Source organism: Carya illinoinensis, chromosome 13 (genome assembly GCF_018687715.1).
Source record: "Carya illinoinensis cultivar Pawnee chromosome 13, C.illinoinensisPawnee_v1, whole genome shotgun sequence".
NCBI lineage: Eukaryota > Viridiplantae > Streptophyta > Magnoliopsida > Fagales > Juglandaceae > Carya > Carya illinoinensis.
The window spans coordinates 9,155,544-9,166,240 of record NC_056764.1 but is presented as its reverse complement, the minus strand read 5'-3'; the positions used below and the strand labels follow the sequence as shown (position 1 = coordinate 9,166,240).

The following is a 10,697-nucleotide window of genomic DNA, read 5'->3' as shown; positions in this document are numbered from 1 at the left end:
TGTTTATTTGGTGCCATGTTTACAATGTATAAGACTATTTGGTGTCATGTGTACATACAGATGTTTATATGCATATATTACAATTTCATTTGTGCTAGTGGATACTCACTGGGGACGTTGAAACTAGAAGTTAGTTTGTGAACTTTGCTCTCATTCTAAGGACTTTGAATATTGGCAGTTGAGTGTATATACTGCTTATCATTTTAATTCATTTAGTATTTGGATTCAGATTCAAATTTTCTTCAAGTTTGAATACTAGAAATTGTGTATATAAAGTCTCTTGAACCGTAACTTTGAATACTGGCAGTCAAGATTTCTAGTGTTCTAATCAAACTTTTTTACAAACTAGTAGGTAACATGCATCATCTATACGAAGTACAATACAAACTGTTTTACAAACCGGTTAAAAGCCCTTCAACCTTCAAGACATTTATAAATAGAATTACCATGCTACCACATAGTAACTTAAAATACCGTGTATTTATACAAGTTCTGCGATCACAAGCTTTCACAAACTTTCTTCGGAATATCTTCTAGATCAACATGAAGGTCCTCCTGCTCTTTTTTCAAAAAGTTCTTTCCCAATTGGACCAGTAGTAGCTTCATTTACAGGTTTGTCATTGAATGAGCTGCCAAAACCAAGTAAGGATATCACTATGCATAATAAGATTGTGATCAAAGTCACATTCACATGGTAAGGGGGGAAATTATAGGATTAAAACTACCTGCATGACTGCATCACTGAATATACAATAAAACCAAGATATAAAGCAAGAATTGTCGTACCATTTGCATCAAGTTCACTTGTCTTTTCGTTTCGCTTCTCCTTCTGAGTGGATGACATGAAAAGGTAAGAGTTCCTTGAAGGAAATTAATGGAACAAAGAATTAATAAAAATAAAAATAGCATAGTTACCACTATTAGTGCATCCAAACCCTCCATAACAGCACTAACCACAACTATCGTTTATAAAGCTATTCGTCTAACATATATATGATAATCATTTAAAAAATTGTGAAAATATTAGCAAAATCAATTTTCCAATTCATCAATTAAGCTGAAGCAATGAATGATTCACAAATATTGTCAAGAAAATGAACAAAAAATAATGAAATTAAACCTACTTGAGATCTTGCCTGGACAAATTGGACATAGAGAAAAACTTAGTAGCATCATTCCCTGTTATACGGCGATTTCCATCTAAACAAAACACATAGTTTGAACATACACAAAATGCAATAAGCCTATAATTCAAAATCTTAAAAACAAAAAAGGGGGAATTGATTTTTAATGAAACAATATTCAATATTATTTCAACCAAAAGAGGAATGGAGATCAAATTTGGTGAGAAAAACCAAATTTAAATAGGAGTGAATGTACCTAAATCAATATAATTGAACCACTCTTGATAGATCTTCTAGTGCTCTTTAGAGCACGAAGTAATTAGAATGGAAGCAATCTTCATGGTTGAAAAGTATCATGAAATGAGAAGAAAAATCACTTTTTCCCCATTTTTCAGCAAGTATGGTTTCAAAATCTTATGGGGCTTTGTGGGAAAGAGATTTCAGATCCGGGTTCGTGGATTTCAGATCCGAGTGGAGAAGAGGAAAAAAGGGACTTCATGGAGAAGATGAAGATAGCCATTCAATGAGTTTGTGAAGAAGACGAAGGGGCTGTGGCTATATGGCTTCGTGAAAAAGACGAAGAGAAGATGAAGATAGTGACTATGGGTGTTGGTGTTGGTAGGTTCGTGGGCCTTCATGGATTGGTGGAGACCACAAAGGCCCACAGTGGAGAAGATGAAGAGTAGGCTGCGACGGGCTATGACTTCATAAGGCGGTGACTTCGTGGAAAAGACGATGAGGCTTCGTGCGATGTAGAAGATAGAGAAAATAGAAAAATCGAAGATAAGACTTCGTGGATATGGGATGAAATGGGCAAAATTATGATGAAATCCCTTCTATCTTCGAGGGAAGAGAAACGACATTGTTGCATTTTATAATATAAAAAACTATATGAAAAAAAAATTTATAAAAAAAATAAAAAGATCATTTAGCCTTATCAGTGACATCTTTGGATTGATGTAGCATGACTTTTGTTTCTAAAGTTTCACCGCTAGCATATTTTTTAAAATATTTAAAAACGATACCACTAATAAATTTGTATATTTTTTTAATATTTAAAAAATATTTTAAAAAACATTATGAATTAGCGGTCACACCCAACAATTAGAACCAGACGGCATGGTAGCACGACTTTTTTTAGATGAATGTGTGCAACTCATTATGTTCGTGGTTGCACAAACAGATGAAAAAAACAGACGAAAAACATGAAATCAATGCAAAAAATTGAATAGAAAGCACCTGGTCAACGATCAAAGTAATAAGTTGGGGAGGCACTCGCTAAGACTGTTTACGTGGCACTAGGTCTAGGGTGGCGTGCTAATATGGTAACATGTGTCGTGCATTGTGGTCTTGTGCCTGGAGAAGTATATGCCGATGTGGAGGATGGTTAAATTCTTTGCGTGGTGTATGCAGCCTTCTTTGTTGTCGATCTTTATCTCGTTGAACTCGTCAACGACTATTCTATCAAGATATATTATTAAAAATATAAAAAAAAATATTAATAGCTAATTAGTAGTCTTGAAAGCTGAACTTTGTAATGAATCGTAGTCACGTGTCAAGCAGATGTGATCCAATTTTTAAAAATTTAGTTATATAAATTAATATATAATTTTATTTTACTTATACGTAATAAAACTAAATGATCTATATCTTGCGATCTTGATTCGAAAATTTAGTTTCAAAACAAGCAATAATAAAGGTTGAAAAGAAGAAAGCGGCAACAAGTTTGCCAAAAACAAATGCTGAAAAAATTACCCAAATACTTCACAAGGATCCCGTGACTATGATAATATGTAAAATCATCAATCTTTTCAAAAACTTAAATGAATACAAAGAAGTCGATTTAATTTTTAATATTATATTCTTAACACTTTTTCTCATGTCTCCCTAAAAAAGTGAACCCATAACGTAATATATTTAAATAAATTAAATATAATGTAGAGCCTAAATTCAAACTCAGAATCTTCCTCTAATACCATAAAAAAATAATTAAAAATAATATTTAAAAGACACTTCTATAATTTCTGAAATTAATGTCGTGCATTAAGATGACCTATTTATAGGAAAAGAGATAAAGTGAAACAAAAAAGTAAATAAATACAAAATCTCCTAATCCAGATAGTATTATAATCAAAATAGTATACATCAACATAATATCAGAGAAAATATGAATTGGATGAAAATTGAAAGAAGGAATATTAGAATGAAGAAAATGCTAATGAATAATGCATGGTTTCTGACCACATAACTCGCATCTGGACGTCCGTTTTTACTTATTGTAGAGTAATTATATGTATATATGTATATATTTTACTTAAATAGTACATTTATTGTTATTTAATAATAATAAAATATATAATAAATAATTATTTAATAATAATAAATATATCATATCTTATTTCGTATATATTTACAAAATATATAAAATTTTCCTTTATTCTACCAACCAGATGTTAATTTAATTTGAACCAGTGGTCTGCACCAGTACCATAGCATTTACTGTATGAACTGAATATCTTCTATATATAAAAAGTACCTATCTAACGGTTATTAACGGAAATTCTTGTTTTTCCGTTAAAATTATTATTTTACTTTAACACCGTTTGCAAAATTGGTGTGATCGATGTCGTGGATACTTTACATTCATTATGTCCACACGTCCGTACACTACTTTTAGTCTCATGGCGATAGGCAACGACACCATGGGTATGGCTCTCACTTGGTTTCTCTGGCTTCTTGGAATTCCATTTCTGCAAGATACCTGAACCTAATTCTCAACTCGGGCATCGCCAACGCTGAGTTTGATTTTTTGTTTTTTATTTCTTGTTTCGATCTGTTTGGAAAATCTGAATTGTTGCTTTTATACCATTCGGGTTCATTTGGATTTGAAGTGTCCCAGTGCAAGAACTTTGACTAATGTTTAATTTGAATTTGCATGTCTCATTGGTGGGGGATTTCACTTTGAGACCTTAAGTTCTTAGGTAGATCTGGTCAATGGTGTTGGTGTTTGGTTTTTTCATCTTATAAGTAGCTTTATGCATTGATGCCCAATCTGGGTTTTCATTATTTTCTTTATTGAATTATGTAATAATTTAAAATGTTAGTTTGGGTAGATCGGGGTTTCAAGTATATGTCTCAGTTGAACTATATCTTTTAGTAGTATTTGTAACAGCCCGCTAGAAATTCAATTAAGGAATTTCTATTGACTTTAGGAACCTCGTGAAAACTCTGTAAGTTTACACGAATCGACTAATCGCATAAATTTTAGCCTGTCAACATAGTTAGTGTTATCACTCACTATGGTGCTAGAAATGCGATTTTAATTATTTGAGATAGTTAAAAGTGTCAGAATACATTATAGTCTACACCACTAGGCTTAATTAAATATTTAGAATTTTTCAGTACTAAGTTTATTACGTTTATTTTTGGAGTGAATAGTAACCTCGGTAAATGTACTGAGCGCAGTGTTTTCAAAATCATAGTGTGAAATGTCCAAATTAGGATAGCGATATTTTATTTGGACACTTGGCAAGATCTTAACCACACATAATGAATAGTATTAGATACTTGGCACAAAGAGAAACCATTAGATGGAATTGTGAAGGAAATCAAGATGTGAGATCATGACACCTAAGCAAAATACACATTTGAAAAATATCTTAAGAATAGAGATTTAAAATACACATAGAAAAATTTTAGCCACCTTACTCTTCCAAGTCTACTCCACATTTGGAAAATATATTGAGCTGATTTTTATAGATATTATTGGATAGAATATTTTGAGATAATATTTTATAGATATTTTGGGTAGGAGAAAACCACACTCAACTCTCAACTCCAGCCTTATCATCTCCCTTATCTCTTCCATAAGCATCTCCAGCCATCACCCACGAACTTATCTTCATTTACACGTTTCTTTAAAAGAATATCAAACATTCTCTCTCGGACAGCTTTTAGGAGTTCTTTTGCATGCCCATTTCAAAGCTGTTGTAAGTGTTTTATCATAAAGTCTCCTTCATATAAGTTGTTCCTTTTTGAGTCTAGTTTACATGGATATCTTATTTGCCTCATTTGAAGATCATTTGGCCAGTCAAATATTGTGTAAACTATAGAAAGGTCATTCTGGGAGATAAACTGGAGAATATATTATAGTTTGGAGTTTTTGACCAAGCTAATGGATAGATATTGGTCCGAAATTTTTATGGAGTATTGTTAACATGTATATATGACTATTGGTTGAGGATTTTTGCATGATTTAAGGTTTTGATGAAATATTTGCTTAGATTTAGAAACTTAGAAACTGGAAGAAGAAAAACAGTTTCTATTTTGAGAAAGTTTAACTCTTTGGTGGTCTAAACCTATTCTAATGACTTTGATAATTTTATTGGAGGATCCTAAGCATCTTATATATATGTTATATTATTATTTTGAAGATATTTGATGTTAGTTTCAAAGATATGAAATTTTATACAAAGAGATATTCAGATAAGCCAAAGTGTGGATGTTCTTGGCTAAATTTATGTTTTGGTTAATTTTTAACCATGTGATCTTGAATTAGAAGCTTATATATGTTTTAGGACATCTTTTTAAACCATGTGATGGTTTGGTTTGAAGATCACATATTTATAAGTCATAGATCAAAAGGTTGATCAAAACAAGTTAGAAACAAAAATCAATAGAAATAGCATATGAGAATTTCGGCCCTATGGAGTTTTAATAGTTGTGATTAGTTTTAAATTTTTCTAAATTGATATTTGAGTTGAGGATAAAATTTACATGAGGCATGTAAATTTTGGTGACTTTTGGAGTTAGTATGCAAAATCCTTAAGTTATGGGTAAAACGGTCATTTTCCTACATGTAGGAAGTAAAATGGAAATTTTACTCTTTAAGTTAGTATTTTTCCATATTTCAAATTATTAGTGATTTAGTACTAACTTTTAGAATCACTAATTACAGTTCCTCGTGATCGCGCTTGAGGTTTTATAAGAAATGCGGAGATCGAGGTAAGTTAGCTTTTAACTTACTAGCAGTCTACTGTGTATGTGTGCTAAGTAAAAGAACTATAGTGTATGTATGTGTGTTATCATATATGTCATGCCACGCCAAGTTATCACGTAATTGTTTATTATACAGAATTTATTCTGTCATCAATTTTTATCTGTTACATAATATATTCTGTTATGTATTACTGTACATTACAAGTACGTCATGCTAAGTATGCCATCTATTACATGTATGTCAAGTCATGTAATATTCACTGTTGCAAGTATGTCATGTTAAATATGTTGTCTATTATATGTTATGCCATGTTACGAAATGTTTCTATCTCAAGTTGGTCATGTATTTCAAGTTATGTTCAAGTCACGTTTCATCTTGAGTACATTATGTTTGTGTAGAATACATGGGGCCACAACAACTGTGGAGTATGTATTTTACTACAATTGTGATGCGTAGAATACATGGGGCCACAACAACTGTGGAGTATGTATTTACACGTAGAATACATGGGGCCACAACAACTGTGGAGTATGTATTTTTCATGTTAAGTCAAGTTTGTGTAGAATACATGGGGCCACAACAACTGTGGAGTATGTATTTACACGTAGAATACATGGGGCCACAACAACTGTGGAGTATGTATTTTTCATGTTAAGTCAAGTTTGTGTAGAATACATGGGGCCACAACAACTGTGGAGTATGTATTTACACGTAGAATACATGGGGCCACAACAACTGTGGAGTATGTATTTTTCATGTTAAGTCAAGTTTATGTCGAATACATGGGGCCACAACAACTGTGGAGTATGTATTTTTAATGTTAAGTCAAGTTTGTGTAGAATACATGGGGCCACAACAACTGTGGAGTATGTATTTTTCATGTTAATTCAAGTTTCAGAGCAAGTTCATGCTAAGTCAAGTTTCAGATCAAGTTCATGTCAAGTCAAGTTCAGTTCATGATTCAATTTAAGCTATGTCAATTATGCTATGTTGTACGCTAAGTTATGCTTTAATTACTTATGAATTTGATTATGCATTTATGCTTTTATTGTCATACATGTATCATTAGTCTGTATGGAAGTTTTTTTGTTAAATTGCTGAGATTTGTAATCAAATCTCACTTTGGTAGTCCCAACTACCATTCCCCCCGAATGGTAGATCTTGTTACAGGACCTGAAGGAGAATCAGGAGCTGATCAACTAGACACAGTTGACTAAGTGACGGTGCGACATAAATATTGATATAGTAATTAACGTAAATTACTACTTGTACGATTGAGTTGCATCTCTACTACTTTTTGGATCATAACAATTTTGGACTAGTGTTGTGATCTTAGTTGTTCAATGGATTTTTATGTATGAAGTATGTTTTAAGCATTTGGCATATTTTCAATTTGGTGCATAGTATTGCTAAAGAAAAAAATTTATCCGCTGCGAATATTGCATATTGTTAGATGCATGTTAAGAATATTGCATCTTATATGTCATGAACGGGGGCAGGTAACCTTGTGTTGCATGTCTCGACGCTTCAAATGTCCGTCCGATCCCAAACGGAATTTGGGGGCGTCACAGTATTGACTCCGGCGTAGAGTAGCGAATTCAGTATTTCAAGGAGCTCTCTTTCTCTGTCTCTCCCCCTCCTTATATCTGAAGTTTGCTTGGTCCCAAACTCAATAATTGTTCTTTCCTACGTTTGGTCTAATCAACCGAGTTCATTGGTTCATTATGTTCATGTTTCGGCATTTTGAGTATTTGATTTTATTTCCTCATCCTCTGTATATGGTCCACGAATTCAAAAATTTCTGCATTCCAGAACAAAGCTGTTCCTTTCTTGCTATGTCCATGTTTCAGTTTACTATATAACTGCAGGTTTTATCTACACCATTTATTTGTAGTTATAGCTGCACCTTTTATTACATGTTCTGATATATATTTGGTTTGATAGTGATTAGTTTGTTAGCTACACCTTTCACACAAATTGATAGTTGAATTAGTTTGTGTTGAGCTCCAATGTTTATTAAGAATGGAATTATTTGGCTAGGTTTTGGAATCTTGTGTGTCTGGGTTTTGGACTCATGGTTCAATCATCAATTGAATTGTATCTATAAACTGGAACAAACATGTGGCATCTAAAGCCAGACTTTGGAACCATCTCATTTAATGGTGAAAGAAAGGAATATCCAGCTAAGAATTTCAGAAGTGCTTTAGCTTGTATGGTTAATTCTGAAATAGGTACTGTTTTGGCTGTGATGCGAAGAAATGTACGATTGGGAGTTTGCTATGTGGCAGATGATGATAAGCTAGAGCACTCTCTCATCCGTTTGTTGAAAGAACTTCGAAAGAAGATATTTTCTTAGCAAAATAAGTGGCACAATGTCGATCCAGCTATGTACCTCTAGCCATTTTTGGATGTCATTCAATCTGATGAAACTGGTGCACCAATCATTGGAGTTGCATTGTCATCTGTTTACAAGATATTGAGCCTTGACATACTTAATCTTGATACTGTGCATGTGGGAGATGCTATGCATTCGATAGTTGATGCTGTGACAAGTTGCCAGTTTGAGGTCACTGATCCTGCCTCTGAAGAAGTGCTGCTGATGAAGATACTTCAGGTTCTTCTGGCTTGCATGAAGAGTACGGCATCCGTTAGGTTGAGTAATCAGCATGTGTGCAATATTGTAAATACATGCTTTCGAGTGGTTCATCAAGCTAGCTCCAAAGGTGAATTGTTGCAGCGGATTGCACGCCATACTATGCATGAATTGGTTAGGTGTATTTTCTCTCACTTGCCTGATATAGACAGCACCGAACATGCATTGGCTAATGGAAACAGGTCGTGTGTTAATAAAGAGGTAATAATTCTTGGCACATTCTTTGATGTTATATATTGTCCAGTTTAACAATATATGACGTCCCTGGCACCATATTAATTGGTGATATAGTGCAGTCTAATTGTCTGAGTTTTGCCCAACGAAAAGAGGGGATTTCTGTTTGAAGTCTTTTGGAGAATCATCAATCAACTGTACTTCATGTGTATGAACATTTGGTGGTATGGAATTATATATTAATGGTTTGTAGGTGAAGCCTTAAATGAGAAACACTGAACAGTCTTTAGTTTTGAATTGAGTGGTAGCGTACATAGAAAACCCAATAATGAAATACTACAACTAAAAATTAATAAAATAAAACAATAAAGTCTAAAAATGAAATAAATTAAAATAGAAAGCAATTTAAATACTAAACAATAATTAATATAAAAAAATCACTTCAAAATTAATTTTATAACTTAGTAATCACAAAATAATATAACAAAAATCACATTAAATTTAAAACAAGAGAACCAATATTAGTAATAAATAAAATAATTATTTAACTAAAATACATAAAAATACAAGATAACACAAGCATGTTAGAAATTGTATTATTTAGAATACTAAAAACTGATATTGATATAGTAATAAGGATGAAAACCACGTGTGTATTCAAAAGTCTACGAGTCTAAAAATCATGGTATGTATCTTACAATTTTAATTTAAAATTGATGTCTGATTTAATTTAGAATTTAACACTATTCAAATTGAAATTAATATATTCAATGCATTTAAAGTGCTTGGGTATATGTTGAACTGGACGATAATACTAAAAAGCTAGCTGCTACTATGTTTGGTGAAGTAGCAGAACAGACACTTGGTTGTTCAGCAATTGAGTTGATGGAACATGCTGGAGATGTATCTTTTAAAATTTTATTCAAAATTTGAGTTTGGTTACAATGAGTTAACTAAAAAAAGGTTTTCTTTATTAATTATGTAAAGCTATTCAAAATTTATTTTATAGGAATATCGACCATATATTAAAAGCGTTGTGGAGAAATTATTAAAAAAAAATTAGAAAATTCAAGTTTATGTAGATCCAAAGAAACTGAAGGAGAAAAAATATAGACATTCTAATATCCTCTCTATTGAAGCAATGCAAGATGAGAAAAAATGCTGAATCATCATCTTAGAATCAAAATTATCTCAAACAACTTTCATAAAACTATGGGCGACGTTTATTTATAAAATCATGCTATAGATTCTATTAATGCTATTCTATTATAATATATCACAACGTGTAATTATTTATTAATTACATAAACATTACATCGTTAGTTATTTAATTAACCAAAAACATTATATTTTTATTAATACAAAATTAATTCTTAACAAAAAAAAATTAATTATAAACTAAACAAACGTGCATTGCACATTACTTTCACCTAGTATATATATATCTATGTATGTATGTACACCGAAAATAATCACATACTTGCTTTGCTCTCGTTTGTCATGTTAGGCTTGTGCGCGTGGAGCTTCGTTGGATTTGTGGCAGTCCAATTTGAGGTCACGCTTGATTAATTGGGCATTAACATGGATTTCCTTTTCGAGTGATGTTTATATTTTGTTAATAAAATTCACATCATTTGACGTTCTTTCTATTTCAATTGTATTTTCAGCATTAAATTCTGCTTGGTTTTCTTCTATTACCTAATTTATTTAAACAAGACTCAGGAAAAGAGAACAACTGAAGAGAAAG

The 10,697-nt window shown here is 32.1% G+C and overlaps 1 long non-coding RNA gene across 3 annotated transcripts; it reads right to left on the bottom strand.

Annotated features, from left to right (window-relative positions):
* Nucleotides 1–283: 283 nt before the first annotated feature.
* LOC122291529 lies at nt 284–2,138 on the bottom strand. Of its 3 annotated transcripts, none has more exons than XR_006236667.1 (3): nt 1,381–2,021; nt 787–1,200; nt 284–629 (listed from the first exon to the last, which is right to left on the bottom strand). It is a non-coding gene; the product is annotated as an uncharacterized LOC122291529 (long non-coding RNA). The 3 variants fall into 3 exon arrangements; XR_006236665.1 differs by having other exon boundaries at nt 787–829; nt 1,381–2,012; XR_006236666.1 differs by having other exon boundaries at nt 787–2,138.
* Between the last annotated feature and the right edge of the window lie 8,559 nt (nt 2,139–10,697).